At 45.4% G+C, this 25,501-nt stretch overlaps 1 protein-coding gene across 16 annotated transcripts in view; it reads left to right on the plus strand.

Annotated features, from left to right (window-relative positions):
- Nucleotides 1-25,501, plus strand: part of FOXP1 (forkhead box P1) — a 606,995-nt gene that overhangs the window by 481,752 nt on the left and 99,742 nt on the right. Inside the window, exon 1 of one of the 16 annotated variants that reach the window (XM_084764902.1) lies at nt 20,305-20,589. The exons of 14 other annotated variants lie outside the window; for them this stretch is intronic. The gene's annotated coding sequence lies outside the window, so the exon portion shown is untranslated. Of the gene's footprint in view, nt 1-20,304; nt 20,590-20,935; nt 21,092-25,501 lie in introns of those variants that run through there. One more of the 16 variants, XM_084764904.1, reaches the window with a different exon arrangement.

Below are 25,501 nucleotides of genomic sequence, written 5' to 3' on the forward strand. Positions count from 1 at the left end.
AAAGTGCTCAACCACAGGAGTCTCTGTAGGAGGCTGGCAAGCCTGTCAGTACCAGGAGCATACCTCAACAGGAAACTTAGGATGACTTCTTGCCTTCCTGGGATGCTCTGGCAAGGAATGTGGGCCTCTATTTGTTGCATCCAGAAGTGCTCAGAATAGCTGGATCCTGATTATATATACCTTACCGTGTCATGGAACCCTCTGGCAGACAACATCTGTGTCACTCATTTTGTTCAGTTAATGAACAGTGGACTTTTGACTTAGCTGAACTGAGCATTAAAGGCATGTGCTGCCACTGCCTGGATGCCCACCTGTTCTTTTAACCAGTGTTTCCCATTGGCCAGAAAACTTCAGAGCCCCCTACCACCCCATATAGGGATTGTAACTATATACCACCATGACCACTTTTTGTTTTTGTTTTATGTGGATTCTGGGCATCTGACTCAGGTGCTCACACTGTGCCAAAGCACTACCCTAAGACAGTCTCTACAGTTCCTGGACTATTCTTGAATCCCAGCATTGCCAAAGAAATCCAAGATATTCTAAGATGCTTTGTTGGCATTCCATGGCTGTGTCTCTTCCTGTCTCAGTTTTGCATGTTCAATAGGAAGTCAAATCTTACTGTAAAGGTGACTGCACTTTTCTTATGGGACCTCGAGCGTAACAGTCATTTATTTCCATCTGTGAACACATGTGTAGCTTGTGTTTGGTAGGGTGCCCGCTGCTTCGGAAGTCATTATCTTTCTGTAATGTTTATTCTCCATGGTTGTGCGTAGATAGATTCTATGCCCCAGCGCTGGACAGAAAGGTAGCCTGTAATTCCAGCAGACTGTGTTGCAGTTGCAAGTAGGAAGCAAGTGATGATGCAAGGAAACAGCTTTAAATTTTACACAAATTGCTTTTCTGTTTTGCTCTGGGGTAAGCATTTGCAGCCCAGGGTCATGTTAGATGTCACTCATGCTCCAGAATAAGAGTGTTCCCAGGGAGCGTGTGACACGGTGAAGTCGGAGTTTCTGTGCACATGCTCGTCATGGTCTTGGAGAGGGCCGAGCTTGGCGTCCCCAGCTTCAGAAGGCAACCGTTATCTCCTGACCAGCTAGAGACACTGGAGCTTAGAAAAGATGACAGTTCCAGATTCCGCAAGAGTAAATTAGCATGCCATTTATCAAATGTGTCCTCCCTCCCTGTGCTTAATCCATTATGTAATAATGGCATTGGCATCCTGCCCTGTCATGTGAAGGAAGGGGATGGCTCCCTGTTAGGGAAGGCTCATACATCTGTTTAATACAGAGCTCACCAACAGGTCAGGGTGGATAAACCAGGACAACGATAGGTACAGTCTTAGAGGCACAGAGGTGGCACTCTTGCCCCTAGGACAGTTGTTAATATGAGCCTTGGCTTCAGGTTTGGGGTTACAAACAGCAGAGTTGTGAAGGATTTCACCCTGAACTGTGGGCATAGCTTCAACTTCACAATTGCCCTACTGTACCAACACCCTGGCCTGCTACTATATCTTTAGGCAAGTTATTTAAATGTTGCGTGTTTGTTGGTGGTTGATACTCATCTTAGAGACTTAAAAAAAAAAAAACAAAACCATAGGCCTCAGAGCTCCTGGTATGTGCCACTCGTTCAGCTAGGCCCTGATAATGAGACAGGAACATGGGTGGTTGGTGATGATTCTAGGTAGCCAGTAGTAGTGCTGGACAGGGGAAAGCCAAAGCCATTGAGCTTTACTTGTTGTATATAGGACTCACAACACTACATAGTAGTGGGGAAGTAAAAAGCCTGAATAAATGGAAAACAGACCGTAGCCACTCATGAACTGGGCAGGACAAATGGCAGCAATGAAATAAGTAGATTTCAACAAGATAACTAAGTGGAAGAAATAAATAGGCCACTAGTCGGGAGTGAGGTTTTTATGCCCAAATCAGTACATGTAAGCAATGATTCGTTTTTAAACATCACTTTATAGGGAGGAAATCAAAGCCTGTGGAAGATGCTGTTAGCATTATTTAAGACAAGGTTAATCTGAGAATAACCTATCCTGCATTTTAACGCATTTATTCTCAGTCAGGAATTTCGACAACTTAACTTTACACAGTTAGATGGCTTTTGGAAGGGGCCACCATGAAGAAAAACTGCATTCCCTAGAATGTATGGATTACAATAAAGTAGTTGCTAACAGATTGTTAAATCATTTATTGCCAGACTCTATGAAAGTATAATTGTCATAATTTGGCATAGTGGATCTAGAACAAAAAAGAAACTGAAATGTCAGATTCAGCACAAAGGGAGAAACAAACTCAAAAGGAACCAATGTAGAGTTTTCGTGTGAGTGTGAGTGTGTGTGTGTGTGTGTGTGTGTGTGTGTGTGTGTGTGTGGTGTACACATATGAATGACAGTAAGAGACCTAGAAGCACTTTGAGGGTGATCCATTGGACCACAAGACATCTTAATTGCACTTTAATTATGAGTCCTGGTTTGTGTGTGTGTGTGTGTGTGTGTGTGTGTGTGTGTGTGTGTGTTTATGTTGTGTGTTGTCTTAAATGTCCTGCAGAGCCTAAGTTGTCTTGAAGGTGTTCTGGGGTCTTCACAGGTAGAGGGCACTTCATTGAATTTTAAAGTGGTCTTGTATACCCTGATAAGAAATATAAAAATTGGTGAGCCAGTTCCTGGCATGTGTCTGGGACAGGCTGAGTGTGACAGGGTTTAAGAGACTTCCTCCCAGAGGAACCTTAGAAGAATAAAGCTCTGAGATGGCCACCGTGTGCTCTGTGTAGTGGTGCGTCCTTGTGCTCTCCAGAGTTGCTTTAAGTGTTCCCTGATCTCCTCATGAAAGGAGGTACCAGAATGGGCCAGAAGTAATAGGGTGGAGGCGAGGCTATAGCGCACAGAACCCGAAAGTTCAAGGGTTAGCCTGCCCTCAGGCACAGCTGGAACCCTGCCTCAGGGAATGTCCTCCAGATTTGCTCTTGCTCCCTTGTTCTGTTTTGCTTTCTTTTTGTGTTGGCTCATTCTCACTCAGAGCCCTAGTTAGACTTATTTATAGCTTGGCAACCCTTCTGGTGAAGACTGGGTCTCCTGCCCAGTAATCTCAATAAAAGCCTCTGCATTTATTGAATGGCTTGAGTCACTTCTCTGCACTGGTCCCCATGGATGGGAGAAGGGAATGAAGCAATGGGTGGGCCTGAACCATAGGCCCACTCCTAGGTCTCTCAGGATGGAGTTAGCGCCCTTGGAAATGCATAGGTGTAGATTAGAGGTAGTAACCATTAAGGTCCTTCTGTTTGCCTTTTAAATTTCTGTGTTCCTGGTGGGTATTATATGGTACTATATACTGTGTGACGGATTCATAATTGATCTTTATGTGGTTTCCATATTATATCAGAAACTACTGTCTTGTGTACTGTCAGATTTATCTGATAAGATTTCCTACATGGATCAATGCTTTGTTATGCATGTATGTGTGGAGGTCAAAGGATAACTTGAGGAAGTGTGTTTGCTCCCTCCTCCATGTCGAATCTGGGACTCAAATTCAGGTTGCCTGGCCTGGCAGCAAACTCATCTCACTGGCCCAGTGAAGAACTTGTATGTCTGCATTGTCCAGTGACGGTTGTTATTAGCTACCTTTGGTGCTAAGCACTTTACATAATGAACTGATTTTTTAATGTAATTAATTGAAATATCAGTAGCAACATGTGACTAGTGTCTGTCATATTGGACAACAAAGGTATAGATAGGGCTGTAGAGATGGATCAGTGGTTACGAGCACCGCCTGCTCTTCCAGAGGTCCTGAGTTCAATTCCCAGCAACCACATGGTGGCTCACAACCATCTATAATGTGATCTGATGCCCTCTTCTGGCCTGTCGGTGTACATGTAGGCAGAACACTGTATACATAATAATGAATAAATAAATCTTTAAAAAAATTTTTTTAAAGTGTTATATGGCTTTTGGGACAAATGAAATATCTATAACCTTGGCCCATGACTTAAATCTCAGTGCCTTCTGGTGCTGGTATATAATACTCAGAGCTTTTCAGTCATAAATTGTAGTTAAAGTGGAATACACAGCTCATCCCAATAAGTACAGATTTTTTAAAAATCTCCTTATATGTCTCCCAACCATGACAGAATGCTTACCTGTTGAAGTTTGATCATCTTAGCTTTGTGGCTTCTTGTGACCCTGCCCTCATTGGGTAGTTTGAACCCATGGAAAGAGTGCCTAATTTAAGTGTCAGGGGTTTGGGGTTCTGATCTCAGTTCTGCCAACTACTATTTAGCAACATGACCTTTCCCCTGTCACCTTTCCTTCCTGGGCACCAGTTTCCTCGTGTGGAAAGTGAGGGGGTGAGATTGAGATGATTTCTCAAGCTGCTTGCTCTCAGCATTTCTGTGGTTCTGTGACTCTGTGTTCATTCTCGTGGTCAGGAGAGTAACTGGAATTTCTCTGGGTAGCCACCGAGAGCTAACACAGGGCTTAGAAAGAACTGGAGAGATACTCTGAACTATAGGTGAACTGTGGAAGGAAGGAATATTTTCCACATTCCCATGGGGATCTGCAGAACCCCAGAGGACAGTCATTCTGCTTCCCTATGGCTCGCTCGTGCGTGTGTGTGTGTGTGTGTGTGTGTGTGTGTGTGTGTGTGTACATGCACACATTAGGCCAGAAATTGATGTCTGATGTCTTCCTTCAATGAATTCCACCTTATTTTTATTTATTTATTTGTAATCAGTGTCGGGGATTGAACCTGGGGCCTGATATATGCTAGACAAGTGCTCCACCACTGAGCTACATGCTCAGCCCTTACCTTACTTTTTGAGACAGAGTCTCTCGCCGAACCTAGACCTCCCTGTTCATGGATTAATCTAGGCTAGCTGGCCAGTAAGCTCCAGCAATCTGCCTGTCCCCAACTTCCTCTCCCTCCTCTCAGTGCTGAGGTTATAGAGCCTCCATTCTGGCTTCTACATGTGTTCCAGGGGGTCTGAACTCAGGTCCTCATGCTTGCAAGACACTGTTCTAATAAAGTCAAAATCGAGAATAAAATCTAAAACACAAAGAAATAATACTTTCTTAAAGGTTTCATTTGAGGTCATCTGCTGTACTCCTTCTGGGGTTTAACTCACTGCAGAGATTAAAAACCCAAACAAGAGTTTTAGTAGGATGAAAAATAGAGAGTGATAGACAGAAAGATCGATATTCTATGAGCTTGGGAGCTTGGCCCATTGAATAGTCATAATTAACGCTGCTTGGTAATTCTGAAAAAGGGAAATCCACGGCTGATAAGACTGGTTTGGTACCCAGGGGAATCAGGGTTAACGGAAGCTGTTTGGAGTGATTTCATTTGTAGACCTTGTACTTGGAAGGAAGAGATGAGTCACAAGTGAAGATCAAGAGGAAGGAAAGAAGACTGGGCAGATTTGCAAGAGCAGGTAGGAGGAGGGTCTCGAGTGTTCCAAAGGACCGTGTGGTAGGATGCGTCAAGCCAGTACAGAGGGAGCCGGGCATCAGCTGGGGCTGGAGAAGAGGGATGCTTATCTGGTGATTTCTTCCTGATCTTCAGGAGTGACATGTGATGGGTGCACTGCTCTCGTGTGGTCATGTGACAGAGCTGAACGTTTACGGGGGTGGTCATGCTGAAAAAGTCACACTCCTGCCCTGTTTCTGATCATTTAGAAAGAATTGCATCTTGAAGCTGTATTTTTACTTTTTTGCTGGCTATCTTTATGTATGGGAACACTCATCTCTAGAGATTCATTTTCATTTCAAAAAAAAAAAAACTTCTAAAGGTGTTAATTGCATTTTTTGAAAAACCCTTATGTAATTATTTAAAATTATTCTACCGGCCCCATAAATCAGAACTTCCCCCATTATATGGCTGAGGAACATTTATGACCTGTTTAGACAGGTTTGATTTATAGGTTTAGGAAACAAGAATATAGAAACCATTGCCAGGTTTTAATTTGGAAATTTCTGTAGCCACATTTGTTTTTGCGGGAAGGCGAAACAGAAGGCAGAGAGGGGAGATGGCTGGAGAGCTGTGGTCCACACTAGTGCAACACAAGGAAGACCGGGGTAGAGCCCATGCTCTAAATTGATGTCACTGTATGCTTTCATCTCTCACAAGGCATGACGTCATCTCATGACGCCTGTTCCACATAGCTACACATGCAAATCTGTATGAGTCCTAAGGTCTGTTTTCATGCCTAGCCGTGGAATCACATCAGTACAGGTTATGGCATGGATTGAGTGACCTTTCTCAATTACGCTTTCCAAGAGAGACTCTAAGCATGCAAGGAGCAGGGAGGAGGGATGACTCCATCTCAGAAGCACTTGCCTTGCAAGGATGACGACCTTCATTTTGTCCCTAGGATATTCCAGGTATGATAGCATGGGCTTAGAGTCCCAGTGGTGGGGGAATCCCCGAGGCTTACTTATCAGTCGCTTAAACATCTTCAGTGAGCTCCAGGCCAATGTGAGATGCTCTAAAAATAAAATGGTATTCTTAAGGATGAAGTCTGGGGGTGTCCTCTGGCTTCCATATACCCATGCGTGTGCACACACATTTAAAACAAACCAGCAGGAAAGACATGGTGGAACATGTCTCTTTAGTCAGGAGGGCAGAGGCAGGCAGATTGCTGTGACTTGTATATACTGAGACCCTGTCTCAGAGCAGACAAAGTTTATGAAGTACATGGGAGCGAGGCGCTGTGATGTGTCCACGGTGAGCTATTTAGGTGCTTTCAGATTGCAAGGGGACATGTGTGGGAAGAGTCCCTGACTTGACAAAGCTCTTGGGAATGGTCCGTTAGTAACAGCAGCACTCCCATTTAGGTCTGTGAAACACCGGGACAGGCAAGCTTAGAAATGTGCTTGAGTGATCCAAGAAACTGAGAGAAGATAGGAAAAATAGAAATTGTCTTATCAAAGGAGGAAGGTGAAGAGTTAATTTTGTGAAATTAAGAATTTTTGTAAAGGTCTCAGCAGGCTGAAATAGTAGATCAGAATGGAAAAGATCTTTAATGGGAGTGAAGGCAAGCTTGTACCATGATCCAAGCACAGAGTGAAGGACTCCAAGGTGGCAATTCAGTTCCTGTGGCAATTAGTCAGGAAATGATTGTCAAACCAGCAGGGGCCAATCGGGGCCTAGCAGGAGGGAGGGTCCCCTGCAGGCCTTAGGCTGGCTAATAGAATAATGAGGAACCAATCCCCCTGGCCCTCCTCTGAACTAGGCAGAGGGCTCCTGAACTCCGGCCCGCATTGCTCCAGCAATGACGGAAGTCACGGGAAACCTAGCTTACCAAGTACCTAAGGAGAGGCAGAGATCAGGGCGTTCCTAAGCCTTTAGCTCTTGGAGAGTCAAGGTGCCTGCTATCTGGGGCTTTTTAGTGGCCCTGAGGCACTGTGGACTGTGGCCTTCCTACAGATCTTCCCTATTCACTTTGTTTTTCTTTAAATAGTGTGTATTATTATTTTTTATTTTTATTATGTTTGTTATTATTATTGAGAAGAGTCTCCTTGAATCTTATTTCACAATGTTCTGTTACTAGAAACACTTGAATGGTGTCTTCCAGCCTATGTTGATCTGTGTGTGTGTGTGTGTGTGTGTGTGTGTGTGTGTGTGTGTGTGTGTGTGTTTCTTAATAATTCTAATGTTTTAGAAAGGCTATTACTAAATAGCTCAGGCAGGTCTTGAACCCCTCCTTCACCTCCCTTACCCCACAAGTACTGAGTATGCTACTGTACCCAGATGAATTATTTCGGTTAGACTAAGCTATAAGAACAACAGAAGTTCGGGGTGTTTTAAAGACCTCAGTAGCTGCCTACGTTCTGTAGGTACAGCCTCTTAGCCTCAGTCATGAACTCCGTGTAGCTAGGGCTCTACACATCATTATTCACTAAGCTATGCAGTGTTTCTGTTAGTTGTTTTGTTTTTAAAGAAGCCGGTCATAAGCCCTGCATACATTTGTACTTTGCTACATTTGACGTCACTCATTTACAAATTGTCATCAACATGACTTTGCTTAACATGGTAGTGCCAGCCTGTCTCTCTTACACGGAGTATTCGTCTTGCGTGCAGAGATGATGCTGTATTTGGTAAGCACTTGGTTTATTTTCCCCATAGCTGTGATATAGGTCTCATAGGCAAAGGAAGGGGAAGTCATGAACTTACCTTTTCGAGCTTATGGTTCAGAGAAAACACTTACATGAGAAAAATAATAAAGATACACACATGCACCACATGCACATACATACATTAACACAAACATACACATACATACACACGTACCACATATGTGCACATTTACATATCGACACACATGTGTATGATGACCCACATCTTTAATCCTGGTATTTAGGAGGGAGATGGAGACCAACCTGGCCTATGTGGAGAGTTTCAGGCCAGTCAGGCCTAACACAGTTGAGACCCTGATTCAGAGAGGGAGAGAGAATCATCTGATAGATGGTGAGGTCCTTATGCAGGACACTCTTTGGCATTTGCTGGGGTGCTGGGGAGTCAGGAAGATAGTACCACTTACAGTTGCATGCCATGAGTAGGAAGATAGGCACGTCAGAGGCCTGTTTTACTGTGTGTGTGTTCATCTTTACATTGGACTTTTTTTTCCTAATAGAGGCTTTTTGTTGTTGTTCTTGCTGCTGTTGTTATTTAGGCTTGGCTTCTTTCTCCCATTCTGCAATATCTAGATTATAAGACAGGTCTTTAACTGCCTCTGCCCACCCCCAAGCCCCTTAGATATTAGAAATGGTTGAGCAAGATGTATAGGAGCGCCTCCTGTGCAGCCACAAACAAAAAACAAACAAACAAACAGCAGCAAAAGCCACACCAAAACAAACAAGCAAAAAGAACTAGGCCCCATGGGCCAGAGATTGGAGCCACATTGTGAAGTTTGAGAGCTATCTGAATGGTCTGTGCTCCCCTGCCAGTGGTGGTTTGTCAAGCCCTATTCTCCTCCGTAGATTCTAAAAGGATTGTCACTCGCTCCATAATGCTTTGGAAATTGCTTCTAGTTGAAGAAGAGGTCCCTCGACGTTTTTGTTGTATTTAACTGAATAATAGTCTATCTGGGTCTGATTTAGTGCTACTTAAACTTGTTGGAAACCAAAGTATCTGACCCTAGAGTAGATTCTCGTTCAGCCCGTGCTGGTAGTTCTCTCACCATCCTTGGACTTTAAACTAGCCACCGAAAATAATCTAGAGGTCCCCACAACAAGATGCCATAAAGAAGGTCCGCCCACTGGCTTGGGAAGCAGTGGGTGTGTGTCTGACCCAGCTGAGGCCAAGGCAGAGAGACCCCGGGCATCAGATGGATGAAAGGCCTGGGGACTGAGCCAGGAAGTGGGTAAAACTTGGGATTTAGCAAATACAGTGAATGTGAGAAAGAGGAAAAAATTTCAGCATCCCAAGAACGCTGTTTGAACATGGGTTTTAAGCAGTCAAGCATGTGAGTACCACATTTGCTAGGGTTTGGTCTCCTGTCACCTACTGTGTGAAGTCAGTGTGTGCTGTCCCCGTAGTCTGAATGCCTTACTAGCCTGTCCACGAAACTTGCTGAGCAGAGCACCATCCTTTTAATATTCAGCTTGACCTTTGTCTCATTTCAAAATGTCCCTTATCCCAAAAGTCCAGATAAGAGCCCATGTGCTAGGATCCTTGTGTGTCTACACGGTGTTAACTAGGCAAATAAACGTGACTGAGAGAGGCCATTCCAAGTGGCCTGGGGTCACTGGCCAGGTTCCACTTTTCACATTGCAAAATCTGTTAGGTTAGAAACTTTAAGAAGAGTCTTAACTATTTGCTTGTTAGGCTGTTAATCCTCGGTGCTATGTGGATGAGCTGAGCCGTCTTCAGAGCCAAGCTGTGTGGGACTCCATGGAAGGCTTTCTTTTCTGGAGACGCACTCTGCATATCATGAGATAACAGGGATAAAAACTGTCGGAAAAAAAGGCTAAAGGTTCTGAGAAATTAGGTCTCTAGGGTTGCAGAGGTGGCTCAGTGGGTTTGCTGCGTTTGTTGAACAAAGGCTGAGGACCTGAGGTTGGAACCACAAACCCGTGTAAAAAGATGAACAAGGTACTGGGTATCTGCCATCCACTGCTACCAAGACAGTGGGGAAGCCAAGAGAGGGCCCTTCCATGATGCTTACGGGCCAGCTGTCCTCACAGAGCATCCCTGAGGCCTGTCTGCACCATGGTGGAAGTCAAGGACTAAGAGCTGAGGTTCTCCTCTGACATCCACACACATGTGATGTTACTTATACACATGTACTCACACATATAACCACACCAACACACCCACATAATACAACACACAAGAGTTTTCAAAATTAGGTCTCTTTTTGGCAAATTATAGTTGACAGTTCTTATTTGGGGCAGACTAACCCTCTAAAAACATTGGCTCAGTGGATCCTGGCGAGCTTGCTCTTCACTGGACCACCACACTCCTCCGGCACATCCAGGAGATGCTCTAGCTGGTGGATGTTATACACTTGGTCATTTAGGTATGTAAATGAGGTGGCCATTTTGCCTTCAGGATGGTGTTTCTTGTTCTTGTTTTGTGTCTAGATTTCAGACACAGAACAACCAATTGTCTTCTTTTATTGCATGAAAGAGTTATTGCGTGTGGACATTATGGGACTTGGAATAGACCTGCCTCCCTAGGAAAATAAGAAGCCCAGAGGACTGAAATCATATTTTGGTTTGTGGGAATCTATTATAGTCAAAGGAGCAAGTCACACGTGATGACAGTGATAACAATGGGAAGAACCCGAAGTGATGACCTGCCCCCATCTTCTCTAAGCCTCGGGTGGGTGACATTTGAGGAAACTGAGGCACAGCGAGATCAAATATTTACCAAAAGTATAGCCAGGAAGCAGCATGTGCAAGACAAGAAGTCACATCCTTCCCAGGTCACCATGCTGGCCACACAGTCTGCTGGTTCGTTGTTGAGTCTAAGACATTGTGTATCAGTAGAGGAGCTTGGGTACTTTCCAGCCCATGGCTGATAGCCACTGGTTGGTGTCTAGTAATGTACTGGAAGGAGGTGAGGGACAGTCTCTCCCACAATAAAGAGGGGAATGTGAAATAACCCCTAATCAAAGGAATGTCTCACTGTGTCAGCTCCTCAGTCCTTCCCCCACCCCAGATAGGGTTTCTCTGTGTAGCCCTGGCTGTCCTGGCCTCACTACTTTGTAGACCAGGTTGCCCTTGAACTCAGAGATCCACCTGCCTCTGCCTCTGCCTCTGGAGTGATGGGATTACAGTTGTGTGCCACTGCACCCGGCTTTCTTCAATCTTCTTAATCCTTCCTCCTGCTAGCCTTTTTGAGGACTGTCATTGCACATTTGTGTAGGAACATAACTGCTTTAGGATTAATTTATATCTATCAATTGATGGTGGTCACGTTTTTTTCCCCCAAGGGAATCAAACTAAACTAGACTGGCCTCTTCGTACTCCTAGGCTTCCACCTAGCCCTGGCCTTATCTCTAGCAGGGTATTATATATAGCATTAAAGTCCCAACTCTCCACTACTACCAATAAGATACTGGATAAGTACTTTGAACTCTTACTGCCTCACTTCACCTATCTGTTAAGTGGGTATAGCAGTATGTGCTTCATAAAGTTTTCTGTTGGTAAGGAGGAGCTACAGGAATGATATGAGTATCACACACTTCCATAATGACCTCAGGGTTTATTTTCCATCATGTTGCGAGGTACCACCCCACCTTTCATTTCCCTTTAATTTGCTGGATTCTTTGCCAAAGTTGCAGGACATAACCCCATCTATGACCTTCAGTGAGCTCTTTGTGGGATTCCCATCACCTCCCTGTTGAAGACTGCCTAGGGTTAGGTGTTGTTGTTGTTGTTGTTGTTGTTGTTGTTGTTGTTGTTGTTGTTGCCTCTTGCCTCAAAGTTGCCTGAGCTGTACAGCTAGCATAAAGGCTATCCACTGAGAAAGCTGGGCCTCTAGGGGTGAGAATGGAGAACACACAGAGAATCGCATCCCAGCCCTGCCGCTTACTAGCCGAGTGACTGCCGAGGATCCCCTCACAGTTGCCACCATCAGAGGGCTTGTAGACTCCTATCTGGGGACTGGGGTCTTACCCTATGCTGCGCGCATTCATACCAGCACTCTCAAATCCAGAAACAGGGTTCACCTAACACCGGCGCGGCAGAGTGTAGCAACGTCTAAGTCTATCCACTGTGAGGCAGATGATTGCTTCAGTGTGGATGGAGAAATATAAGATGTACCTCTATGACTCACTGGTAACCAGTAGCTACTATGGCATTCAGACGCACATCTCTCTTGTCATAACTATAAATCACGGTCTCCAACGGCAGTGGGGACAAACAGAGTCCTGTTTCATAGAATGTCACAGCAGGGTATGGCACCATTGGAAGGCTGGCCCTGGTGAGACGCCATCTCAGCTGATGAGGTTGGACTTTGAGCCCTAGTCCACCATGAGGTAGAGAAGGGTACAAGCAAGACTCTGAAGTAGGAGTGTAGACCATGGCGGTTGCTGACTGATGGCAGTGGATGCTGAGTGACGATGGAGTGTGTCAGCGAACAGTTAACCACAGTGCCCTCCGGTCCCAGAGGGCCGGCCTGTTGGGTTGTGATGTTACATAGACTGCCCTGACCTATCTCAAAAACTGGACATCAGTGGATTTAATTAAGATCAATTAGACATCCCTCTCATTGTTCAGAGACAATGCATTATTTGTTTGAAAAGAGGGAAGTTCTACATGACCTGAAAGCTTCCTGCTTCATCTGCTCCTTTTCCTCATGAAGAATGAAATGCCATTTGGAATAACACAAAGAATACATAACCAGCCTGCAGGCAGGACTACATACTTTCCCCGTGTGTGCATTTTCTCTAGAGCTGTTTGACTCAACAGGGACATCCCAGTGATACAGACTCCCGACCCCCCCCCACCCCACCCCCCCCCCCACCCCCCGCAGTCCAGCCTTAGGCTTAGACCCTGTCATCCCCAGCATCTACTTGATGCATGCAACCATCCTTTCACCTACTTCCAGTATGACACAGAAGAAGGTGAAATGGCTTGGGAAGACATTCAGAAGTGATTGTGGTAGGAGGAGGAGAGAGGGGCAAAGTTGCATGCATGTGTTTGGAAATTAGAGCATCTCCTGTCTCCATCTGAGACCTCATCTATACAGAATCCATGCAGCACAGCTGCTGGTATTTCATAAGGTCCCTCCCTTGTGCCCTCCACCCTTTTCTTGTTGTTTTGCTTGTTTTGGGGGACCCAGGTCTTGTTACTTACCCAGGCTTGCCTGAAACTTATGTCCATCCTGCCTCAGGTAGGATTGTAGGTATGCATTGCCACACCCAGATAATAGTGTTAGTGCTCCAGATTAGGACCCCAGTCAAGGCTGTGGGAAATTGCCCACACAGTTTGGGTTCTTTTGTTTTGTTTTGTATCTTTTTTTCTGCATTACTGGTGCCTTGATAGTGATTCCCTAACTCTAAACATCAAGCTACTGTTAGCTGCTGTTGTTTGTTTTGTTTTGTTTTGTTTTGAGATAGGGTCTGTACTGCCAGGCTAGCTTTAAATTCACTGTGTGTTAGAGGATGCCCACAAACTTCTCACTTTCTATTCCAGTGCAGGGTTATAGATATGTGTCGTTACATCTCTTTTTGTTGTTGTTGTTTATTTTTTGAGACAGGGTTTCTCTGTGTAGCCCTGGCTGTCCTGGACTCATTTTGTAGACCAGGCTGGCCTTGAACTCAGAGATCTGCCTGTCTCTGCCTCCCGAGTGCTGGGAGTAAAGGTGTGCACCATGCCCTGCTCATGTCTTTCTTCTTTAATGTGATGTGGTGTGTGTGTGTGTGTGTGTGTGTGTGTGTGTGTGTGTGTGTGTTATTACATGTATGAATGTACACCATGTGGGTACCCAGTACCCAAGGAAGCAAGAAGAGGGCATCAGATCCCCTGGAGCTGGAGTCACACATGACTGAGAGCAGCCACATGGGTGCTGGGAACTAGACCCAGGTCGTCTGACAGAGCAGCAAGTACTCTTAGCCACTAAAGCACCTCCCCAACCCTCTTTCTATCCTTAAACCATCTTCTGGTTGTTTCACATAGGACTATAACTATAAGCAGACAATACCTGCAGATTAAGGTCACCTACGCCATGCTCCATCCATCTTTCTCTTTGTCTGGGAGAAATACGTAGACCCTAAGAATGGAGATGATTTACACAGCCACAGTATTCATTCATGATCATGTCAGGTACTGGACTCAGGCCACCTGAAGCCACCTCGTATTAGAAGAGCTCTGCTCACCTCACTGTCTGTTGGATGTGTCCCAGCTCTTGGAACATGAGCCTTCAGTGACTGGTTGGGGGTGGGGGTGGGGGTCCAGGTTTGCCTATGAGGATGTCCCCTCTGATTCCATTCCCATGTTCCTGTTTCTGTTCCAGTGGCAGCATCTCTCTCCAGCCTCTGCTTCCTTCTCCCACTCCCCGAGCAGGCCTCCTAACTTTTCTTTTTAAAAGCAGATACACACTTGTACTTTGCTAGGTCACTCTTTTTTTTTCTTCTTCTTCTTCTTCTTTTTATCTTTTTTTTCTACAATGTTTATTAAATATTTTTACATATACTTTTATATTATTACATACATACACAATAAACTACCTACAGCAAGAAGAGCCCCAAAACAATCAGGAATTATACATGTGTTACATTTGTAGTGCTTTGGCTATTTGCATTTGGCAGCCTTGAAGAAAACATCTTTCCTATCTTGGTGAGTCTAAAATTCTGAATGTAAATTAGTATCTATCATATCTCGTCATTATCAACTTAAAACATCTATCTAGACCTAAAAGCATCTTAACTCCTAAACAACTAAGCTTAATTGTAAAACTAAACTAGATAGGCCACTCTTCAAGGCAGAGTGTTAAGTGTCTGTGTGTGTGTGTGTGAGATCGCTGACTATTAAGGAAAGAAAAGCGAGCTGTCCGGAGCTTCTGGGCAGCAGAAAGTGTTTTCCATGTAGTGGTTTCTTTGCCACACGGTGTGGAAGGCAATTATCTTTGGAGGGGATTCCACAGCCCTGTGTGGGCTTCCCTGTGTAAGATTTATTGTCAGCCGGATTGGGTGTCCTTTATAAGCGCATTTACTCGGCATCTAAAGCGCTGTCAGGAGTGCTACTTCCTGAATGCTTTTGAGGTTGCAACTGCTAAGCTTCGTCTTCCCATCCCTGAGATAGATTTTTGAAATGCTATGCAGGGATTTGTGCAAGCCTCACACTTCCCTTTGACACTGACAGGGGTTGCCCTGCTAAACCCCAGCACACCACTGTGGAAATTTACCCCCTAAAAGCCAGAGCCCTCTTGCCTCCTGGAGGCTAGCCTGCAAGTGCTGGGTAGCTGAATGGGGCTGGAGGAATAGCATCCCTTTGTTTGGAGGGGACATCTCTCCAGCTAATGTTTCAAAAAGTTAAGCTCTCCCCCCCCCCCCCACTTACAGGACAGGCAAAAGGGAGCCCTCTTCCTTTTATGAATCTTCTGAATGCCAGAAAAAAAAAAAAAAACAACTTGAACTTGACTCAGCCAAATATACTAGATCATGAAACCTTAGGGACTATTGAAACGGGAACAGTGGCCCATTACTGCTAAGAAGGTGTTTTATTGAAAATGCGCTGACATATTCTCCCTGGAGAGTAAGCAAGGCAGGATGCCCAGCGGCCATGCAGGTTGCTCTCCTAGGCAAGCTAAAATATAAAGTTTGCACTGCGGAGCCATGAGCCATGAGCCAGCAGGCAGTAGAATAGATGGCTGTTGGCTCATCCATCGAAAGTACCACAGTTCGCTGTTGGCACCCCTGCCCACCCCCTCAGTTTCACCCCGGCCCCGTAATGTATGCATTTCAGTTATTAGGTTCTTACACACCTTCTCTCTGGATTTTAAAAGTTTTCTTCTAAATAAGTTGAGATAGATGAAATTTCCTAATCCTGGCAGGCTTACCAGCAGAGGGCAGGCGTAAAGAAGGTTTTGACACAAGGGTGTGTCAACCCTGGGTCAGAGGAGGGTGGCGTGGCATAGGAGGAGCATCTGTAAGCTGTGTTCCCAGGGCAGGATGGGACATGCTCCCCCACCCCACCCCGCGCTGCAACCCCCTCCTCTTCCCCTGTCTTGTGGCACACTCACACCACAGGCCTCCTGAAAAGCTGACTCCACTAAAGGCAGCCAGTGGCTTCACCTGATATCAGCGAGTTTCTACATAATTAAACGTTTAAAAAAAATTAAAAAGGAATGCCATTCCCCCTAAGAGCCATCTTTTCATTCCTCTTGAGTGAGCTCTTTTTGTTGAGCTTCCTGCCCAGGGTACCAAGTAGGTGAGCTGTAGGTGCTGTCATTTTTGGGAGGGGACGTGAAGATGTCACTTGGTGGTGGTGGTCCTGACCTCCCCGCCTGATGTGAAGGATGAAAGCCCGTGGGGGAATTCTCCTCTGCCCGAAAACATGTATGATTTTGAGAGTTTAATGCACATCCATGTAATCAGTTGTAGTTCTGTGGCAGAAGCAACACATTAGTACATTTCATGTCATGTTAAAGCAAGGGATTATGGTTTCATCATAAACAAGAGAGGGTAAGTTATTAGACAGTCAGCTGCAAGGCTCCGAGAAGTTATTGTTTCTCTTTGATGATTTTGTTTACCTTGATGTTTCAGGAATGTTTTCACATTTATAATGAAAGATACATATTTTCTTTTAAGACAGTGTCTCAGTGAAGAATTAAAAAAATTTTTTTTTTGATAAATGTTTTCTGTAGCTCATTATAAGTTCCCTGAATGTTGACATGTTACGCTGTTTACATGTATAATTTTACTCAGTGATGATGGCGTTATAAAATGTTGCATCCAGGGAAGATGTGAATGGCCATTTGGAGACTGTCGTAAAGAGACATTTAAACTCCAGTGCAGCGGAGGCTTTTCCCTTGGCCAAACTAACAGGCTCAGATGAAAAACAACATAATTAGTTTCATTGTCAATGTAGACATAACAGCGACATAAACACTATCGATAGGCAGCTAACTGCTCAGCTCCCTGCAGATGGATGATGTATTAATTTATATTTTTAAGTAAAAGCACCGCTTCAATCAAGACAGAAAACGCGCTTCCTTAGAGACAAACGCCCAAATCTCAGGAATGGGGCATGGCTGTTGCAATTTAGTAAGTCTAATTGGCTGGCCCTGCTGGTGGTCTTTGGAGGAATACTGCTGGGGAGACCCTTCGGAAGAAGCAAAGCCTCTGTGGCAACCCGTCAGACACAGCGCTGGGTGGCAGAGGACCTAAAGTCTCTATCCCCTGCTTCTGTAAAAGAATCACTTTTTTTTTTTCATTTTGTCATTCTAGTCTAGGTACACTACTAAATTAGTTGGGAAGGAGTGGAGGGGCAGGTGTTGATGCAAGAGTTGTTTGGCAGAAGACTAGGAGCTTAAGTTCGACCTTGGCCTCTCAGTTCATTTTTGGACCCTTTTCTCTAGTTGTATGCAAGCAGCCTTGGCCAAGCAGATGCTGAGAAGCACGCGGGCCGGGGCCCTGTGACTGTATCTACCTCACTGCTATGCCACCATTTATCAACATGTGCAATAATGCCACGGGGGGGGGGGGCAGCGAGTCGGATGCTCCTTCTGTCTCCTCCGACAATACGTCTTGTCTCCCCCGCTCCCAGCTCAGAATGGGCAGTGAAACCTTTCACGGTTCCTCTGTGTTCAAGGCTGAGGCTCCGCAAAACCAAACAAGCTACCCGACTGGAGTCTCAGGTGTATTATTTGGTGGTTAGAGTTTGGTATGGGATCATAGCAATCTGCTCTTAAGTGCACAGCCAGCTGCACAATGGGTTCATTCAGCAACTGACAGGTTTCTTAATATGTGGTGTTTGAACAAGACTGTGTCTGTTGTGGGTGTTAGGATGTGGGCATCAAAAAAATATTTTTAAGTACAGTATTTATCGTTTCCTTCACTGTTCCTTAAACATGAGCCTCCCCCACCCCTACCTCAGGTATCCTGTCTGCATAACCATCTCCCCCCCCACCCCCCCCACCCCACCCCTTTTGATTACCCAGTGTCTGTTTTGCCTTATAGAGCTGCGGTGTGAGGCATGTCTGACTCACAGGGAAACAAAACCACTCTGCCTTTCTGGTTTTTTGTTTGTTTGTTTTTGTTTTTCTGTTTTGAGACAGATTGTCATGGAGCCCAGGCTGGCCTGGGACTTGTTATATAGTTGAGGATAATCATGAACTCTTGACTCTACCTCCCAAGTACTGGTATTACAGACATGTTGACCACCAAGCCTGGCTCCCAGTTTATATTACTGAAACTCAGTTTCTTCCTCTGAAAAATGGGATGGCAATTTCCATTCAAGTTACAACTGCATCTGTTCCTGGGGCTGAGTAACTCAAGCTAACGCCCCCCACAATAATCCTAAAACTGTTTTTCTTCCTCTTTTTTTTTCCCCCATTGTTTTTGCCTATTTGCCCTAGCTTTCCAAAACAACCTTGTGTTGTAGGTAGTGAAAAAAGTCAGTAACCAGGAGGTTTCATATTTTTATATTTTCCTCAAGGCATGGAATGTAGCGACTCTCCCTGGATGCTAGTCTCAGGGCCAAAAACCTCACAAGGCCACCTCAGAATTCCCCAAGTGTCCCAGGTTCCTACAAAGGAACACAGATTTATCACTGGTAGTGTGATTCCTAACTCACAACTAGCCTCTGAGTCACCATGTCACCTATCTGGAGAGGGTGGCCTGGGCTCCAGGTAGCCCCTGGCCTGCTCACTAAACCCTTCCTTCCTGCCTGGTGTAGTACCCTCTTATCCAAACCTCCAGGCCTTTACACACAACTTCCCCAAGGGGCCTTCCCAGACCTCTCCTGCTCTTGAGTCTCACGAAGCTCCCAGCCACCACCATGCAATTCAGCACTCTAGTTGCCATTGGCCGTTGCATCACCCTTTAATTATTTTGTGCAAGGCTGGCCTCCGCAGCTGGGCCCTGAGCGTCTGTAATGTTGTTGTTTGCCGGTTTGTTTATTGTTTTGAAGCTCCTGGAGACTATTAACTGATAAAGGCTGACCCGGGTGGAGGTAGGCGCTACTTGTCAAAGCATGAATGAGTTTTATGGACTCCTGCTGCAGATCTTAAGCTGGACGAAGCATGTTTATTTCCGGCTCACCCCAGCTTTGTTCACACTCACTAACTCAAAGTAGTTTATATATTTTTTTTTAAAAAAGTCGGCATGTGTATTTCAAAATGGCTCACTCTGCTTTCTGAGGTTAGAGGAAACCTTCCTCTTTTTCATTTCCTACTTTGGTGCTTCTGCCTGCCTTTCTGGAAAGAAGCACCCGGGTTCTTCAAAACGCAAGAGTTCTTCTACTGATTGAGGGTTTGGGTGCTGTGGCAGATTCAAGGCCCTTCTCAAACCCCCACCCTGGTTCTTTGTTGAATATTCATGAAAGGGTGGGGTGACATTTTTGTGAGCTGGAAAAAAACAAAGACCATTAATAAATTTATTATGTGACACAGCACGCCAGAGTGGGGAGTGGTGTGTGAACTGCACCCATTTAACACCCGGATAGATGGGGAGTACCAGTAGGGGCTCTTGCGTGGCCCAGGCTGATGCCTTGCTGACCTCACTGAAGTCCAAGCTTTTTCTTGATTAGAAATATTATCAGTATGCTTTCAGGATCGTAGCAACTTGCATTTAATATACCCGAAGTTAAAAAGTACTTTTAAGTAAATGTCTTGGAATTTACTGGGTAATACTTTGTTGCTTTAAAAAAAAGTTCATATTGACGAGACATGGGTAATCATTGATTTCACTACTCTGTTTCCTGGTTATTTTCAAGAAAATAATAAAATTGTGTGGGTTGGTTTTGTTGTTGGTCTTTTAAATATACAAGCCACAAAGTTTTACTCTTAAGTTTGGAAATAGCAAAATTGAGAGGTGATTTCGGAAGCTGTTGATACCTTGTAGGCTAACCTGCCACTTAAATCCTAACACTGGAGCCAACAAAGTTTAGCATTATTGGTGACCTAAAAACAACAACAAACACAAAACACAAAAACTCCACAACACTGCCCTTTGCTCCCAGCATCTAAGCAGAGTGTGTTTCTAACCGAGGTCATCTCAAAGTGCCTGTTGAGAGGCGCTTTTGTTGTGGCTGATGGTGCATAAATAAGAAAGGAATTTCAAGAATTATTTCTTAGCAAACGTGTGGCAGCTGTCGTTCTAGAGGGGAAGTAGCGAGGAGGCACGTTGGGTTGTGAATTATTTGGAGCCGCTTGTGGGGTTCCTTCCCAGAGTGAGCAGGCAGGCCCACTTTGTTAAGGCGGCCTCTAGATCCGCAAGGGTGGCGAAGAGACGAAGGCTGGGCCCCACTACCGACGTGAAGCGAAAGTTCTCCACCAAGGCGGGTTTTCGAGGAAAGGCAAAGCCTGGCGCCCGGCAAGCTTTCCCTTGGGCCGGCTCCGTAGCTCGGAGCAGCTGGAGCCGAAGGCTTGCTTGGCGGAGGGCGCATAGGGGCCCTCCTGCTCCGCGTCCCTGAAGGTTAGGACAACTCTTTGTCAGTTTCAAAGAGGAAACAAACTAGCCCTTTCCCCAAAGCTGGCTGGCCAGTGGGGCCCAGGGCGCAGAGGGGATAGGGGGTGGGGGAGATGCGCGCCCCGGCGCGGTGCCGGCTACGGCCCAGACGTCAGCCCGAGGGGGGTCACCGGGTTAACAGCAATTAAAGAGGAGTTGCTGGGGAGACAAAAGGCGGGCGGCGGGGCCGAGCGTCGGTTTCACCTGCCGCGCGCGGAGGGGGCCGGGGCGCGGGGCGCGGGCGGAGCCCATTGTGTGGGGCGCAGCGGCGGCGCGGGGTGTTTAGAGGCGGGTTGTGATTGGTGGAGCAAGGCGGGGCGGGTGGGCGCGGCGCGGCGCGGCAGCCCGCGAGCCCGAGCGCCCCTTGCGCGTGCAGTCCGCCTGCACCGAGGCCGCCGGACCCAGCCCGGCCCCGCGCGGGCGCCCCGAGCCGGCTGCGCGCGCCTGGCGGCTACATGGAGAGTGTCAGGTTGGTCCCGGTCCTCCTCCGTCTTTGCCCGCTTCGCTTCCTCCTCCTCGTTATCCTCCTCCTCCTTCTTTCCCCTAACCCACCCCTTCATCCCGGGCTATGCACTGCCAGCTTCCCGGGGTTCCGGGGACCTTGCCAGGGAAGGCAGGGGCGCCCGGCAGCTTTCAACTTGACTCTCAGGCTCGGCAGCCCCAGCCCGGGCGCTGTTGATCAACTTGGAGCGGAGTTGCGCTCTGGAAGTGGAGACAGAGAGGAACAGGAGGGTGGGAAACCAGGCCTGTGGGTCCTGGACACAGATCTCCCTCGTTCTCTATTGCGCTCTCTCATCTCTCTTTAAAAACTGTTCTTGGATGAAGTGGAGTTGGGAGTTAGAGGAAGTCTTGCGTGTATTTCTCTCTTTCCCTCTGCATCTTTCCCCGGTGTTGGCGTTTCATTTTCCGCTGGTGTGGCCTTCACATAGACACTTTGGTAAAGACCTTTTGGCTATCCCCCGTGCCATCCCTCCATAGCACTCGGGGGCATCCGTCTGGGGTTTGTGATTCATGTCACTCACAGAGCGTGTGAAATAGAAGAAAAGTCTTCAATCTCAATGGAACCAGTGTGGCGGTTTCTTTTGCTTCTGGTAGTTTGTTTCTGTCTGTCCAGGCGTTTCTGCAGCTTAGCTGTTGATATTGAAGAAGTTCGCAGCCACGGTAAGGAGGGAGGGAAAGGAAGGAGAGCCAGGCACCTCAGCAGGCAGGCAGGCTGTGCCATGCACTCCGGCAGGTTGGAGATCTCCATCCTCTGTGGCTTTACTTGGCCACGTTGATAAAGTAGTAAGCAAGGTTTGGGGTTTGTAAGGGCAGAAGCCTGAAGGCTTGTCACAGTGAGCTCCCATCTGAACTGGCCCTCAGTGTAGCTTACTCAACTATCAGAACTGTACGGAAACCGGACTTTTTTCCCCCTCCCAAGAACGGTGCTGGGAAGCAAAGGCTCTTTAGGAAAAGGGTGGTAGTTTTCAGAGTATAGCACATGCAGTCTCTATGTAGTCTCTTCCTCCCTGGGGTTAACTCCTTCAAGGCCTTCCGGTTGCAACTAAAATGTCTGATAATTGCTATAGGCTCGTCCACACAGACCAAATGTTCTAATCAAGCCCATTTAAAAATGCAAATCACCTCATTTCCATAGATTCCAACATTCTGAAAGTGACACATTTGGGGGAAAAATAAGGCTGATAACAGGAAACGTGAATCATACTATCAGTGACTAATCTGCCTAAGGGAAAAAAAGCTTACATGTATTTTATCATTAGGAAGTTAGGGTAAAAAGACAGACTATTCCTTTTTTTTTTCAGTTAACAATGCAAGTGACATTTATTTCTAAGGCCCCTCTTGCCTTGTTTGTTTGTTTGTTTGTTTGTTAGCTATTTTCTATGAAGATCTATCTATGCAGTATGTGGTAAAGTGTTACAAACTTGCCTGTCAGTGTTAAAGTCCTGGAACATAATCAGGCTAAGATTCGACTTCAGGGTCTGATGTGTGTTGCTGTTACTGCTGCCTAAGAGAATAGCTGGCTATCTTGGGTGTTTCAGATTCATCGCTCAGTAAGACAAATCAAGATGAGCGATTTTGCAGAACTGGGGGGTGGGGGGGGGCTCTATTTTATGTGGTTCTTTGTAGCTGCCTGACACATTTCAGTGAAAAGTGTGTAAAAATGAAACCAAAATACAGCCTGCCTGCCCAGACACTGGCTGCCAGTATCCCTGGGATGTGATAGAAGTCTGTGGGCTGACACTTGATAATCAAAGTTGATTTATTGTTCATTAGTACCGCATTAGCCCTTTCAGGCAAGACAGTTATTTGTGTAGTGGCCATCGAGAGCAAGACTGCAAGCACCTGTCATTTCAAAGGCATGACATAAGCAAGTAAATATCGAAATGATACAAATTAAAATGCATTTCACTGTAAAACACCACTCAGCCACCTTTTTTTTTTCCTTCAAGATAAATTAGCACAGGTCCATTCTAGTGTAGAAGAAATAAAAATGTATAAAGACATTTGTTTTCCAGCCAGAAGGACTCCGTGCAGAACTCTAGGAGTGGAGTCTGTATTCGCCAATTTGCTTAAAGAACCTACCTTTCCTCCCCAAATCTGCAGCCTGTTTAACAGAAAGTTGGCTGTTTAAAGAAATGGGAAACACAGCCTGTCAGTGATTTAATCCAAGTAACTGAAAGAAGGTAGGCTTTTGTGTTGTGTTTTTTAATAAACACGTTTCATCAGATGAAACTTTTGAGTTTGGGTTGCTTGTATGAAAATTGATGACATCATGGCTAAGCTATGATAATATCGGATAATAACGTCAACTGCGTTTTCTGCAGCATGTCTCACTCTCGTTTTTCCCTCCTTCCCTCCCTAGAAGGGGAATGATCTCATGGCAAACAATAGAAAACAACCTAAGTGTCAAAAGAAAATAAAATTAGTGAACTTTTTGTCTGCAGCCATAGAAACGTGGATTAACTCATATTTTTTTCAAGGATCGAATGGCAACATAGTACATGAAGCTATAGAGAGTATTGTCTTCTCTGAATTTTCATTTGACAGGGATTTTAGAGGCTGTGATCTTAATTAAATCTCAACCAGCTAACGTGGTGCATCTAAAGGCATGCAGTGTTGCATAACCGTGCTCAGTTGGTAAACTGTAAATCATCAGAAAGCTTATGATAACAATAGTTGATTTAAAAAAAATTTTTTTTTGGTATTTGCAGTTAAATGTACCTTAAAAACAAACCCTCACCATCATAGCCTTGCATTTGCACATTGTCAGGAGCTGTCACTTGAAAGATAAACTCCTTTATGACACTGACCAGTTCTGCAACTTTTCAGCCAGCCTCCACACAATGGCAAGAGACAGGGAAATTAAAATCTAGATGAATTAAAAGCAAGCAAAGTCCAGCTTTGTCGTGGCTGAACGTGGCAGGAGTGGCATTTGAATCAGGAGGGAATGTAGCGGCCAAGATTCCCAGCTCAGACTAAAATCTGAGTACAGTTTGTATTGGCAGAAGAAAGAAGCTTAGAGAAATTCATTGTGTTACGTGGTTTCGTTGTGGATGAACATCACTAAGGGGAACTTTAGACCGGCGCTCTGAGTAACTGGGGAAACAGTGATACTGAGAAGCCCCTTGAGGTAGTTCCTTGTGATTTACAGTCAAGGAAAAACCGTAGCAACAGTTGATCAGAAAAGGTTAGAGTGAGTAAACGCATATATTGTGTCTCTCTGTGTGTTGCACGTTAAGCTCTGCAGCCAGTGACAAGGAGTTACAATCATCAAATAGCCACGATAGATAACTGTCTTGGTCTTTATGATAGCTAGTGCTTACAAACATTGGCTTATTTACCTTAACTGTCTTTAAAACAGATACCTTTAGCTGCTGCGTCTTTTCATTCCAGTATATATGCCTTGGTAGAGGATGCTTAACGTACACAGTCATTCTGCATGTGTCATTGTCATAAGGTTTCAGGGAGGGCTGGCACTTGTGCTGCTGTTAAGATGTCTAACTGTACCTCTAGGGTTATTTGGGGCAAGAAGTCTAACCTAATGCTTATCTGTATTGTTACATTTGTAGAAAGCCCTGACCCTGTAAGCTAAAACTGGCTTTGGTGCAAGTTTTTGGGTGCTTTTTGTTTTGTTTTGCTTGAGAGGAGGACAGCATGGGGTTCCTTGAACACTGTTTTGAGTCGTTTCAGAGTGCATTCGGCTTCCCTCCAGCCCACCTCCCTTTGACTTAACACGGAGAACTCAGGTCCCCCATTGCTAAACATCAGTCGGTACATCGTGGGGACTTGAGTTACTGGCAAGGGCTAACTTGGGCCTCTCCTTTTCGATAATAGGAAGGGATATCCTTTTCTGAGTGCCTTTTCCAACCTGGCAGTTGTTTGGGTGGGAAATTAATTTAGAGTGAAAAGAGAATCATCAAGCTCCTGCGTTAGGCCCCGTGTTCACACTGGGCTGAAGCAGCGAGTCGGTGAGAATGCAGGCTGAAAGTGCCGGTGAGCTTGTTAGGATACCTCGGTACCGTGTTTTAATTCTTAAGCTTTATCTTGCCCTTAAATCTGAAACATCATTGTTCAAATAACTGAGAACAAGGTAAATCAACAACATCAAAAAGGTCAGCCTCTGTGATTTCTCAAGGGCTTGTTATTTTGTACTTCCCAATTCTATTTGATGTCTTGACAAAACAAGATGACACAGGGGAGAATACATTAAAATTTGATTTCTCCCCCCCCCCCCCCCAATCTAACCTGTTACAGTTGTGGCAGCTTAATTTCTTTCTTTCTTGTCTTTTTTGGCCCTGAAGATAGCTTTTTTGTTCAATTGCTCTTAGTTGTCACAGCTCTTCATGAGGTGGGTCTTCTTTTTTTTTTTAATATATTT

This window comes from Acomys minous (genome assembly GCF_964271855.1).
Source record: "Acomys minous genome assembly, chromosome: 17".
NCBI classification, from domain to species: domain Eukaryota; kingdom Metazoa; phylum Chordata; class Mammalia; order Rodentia; family Muridae; genus Acomys; species Acomys minous.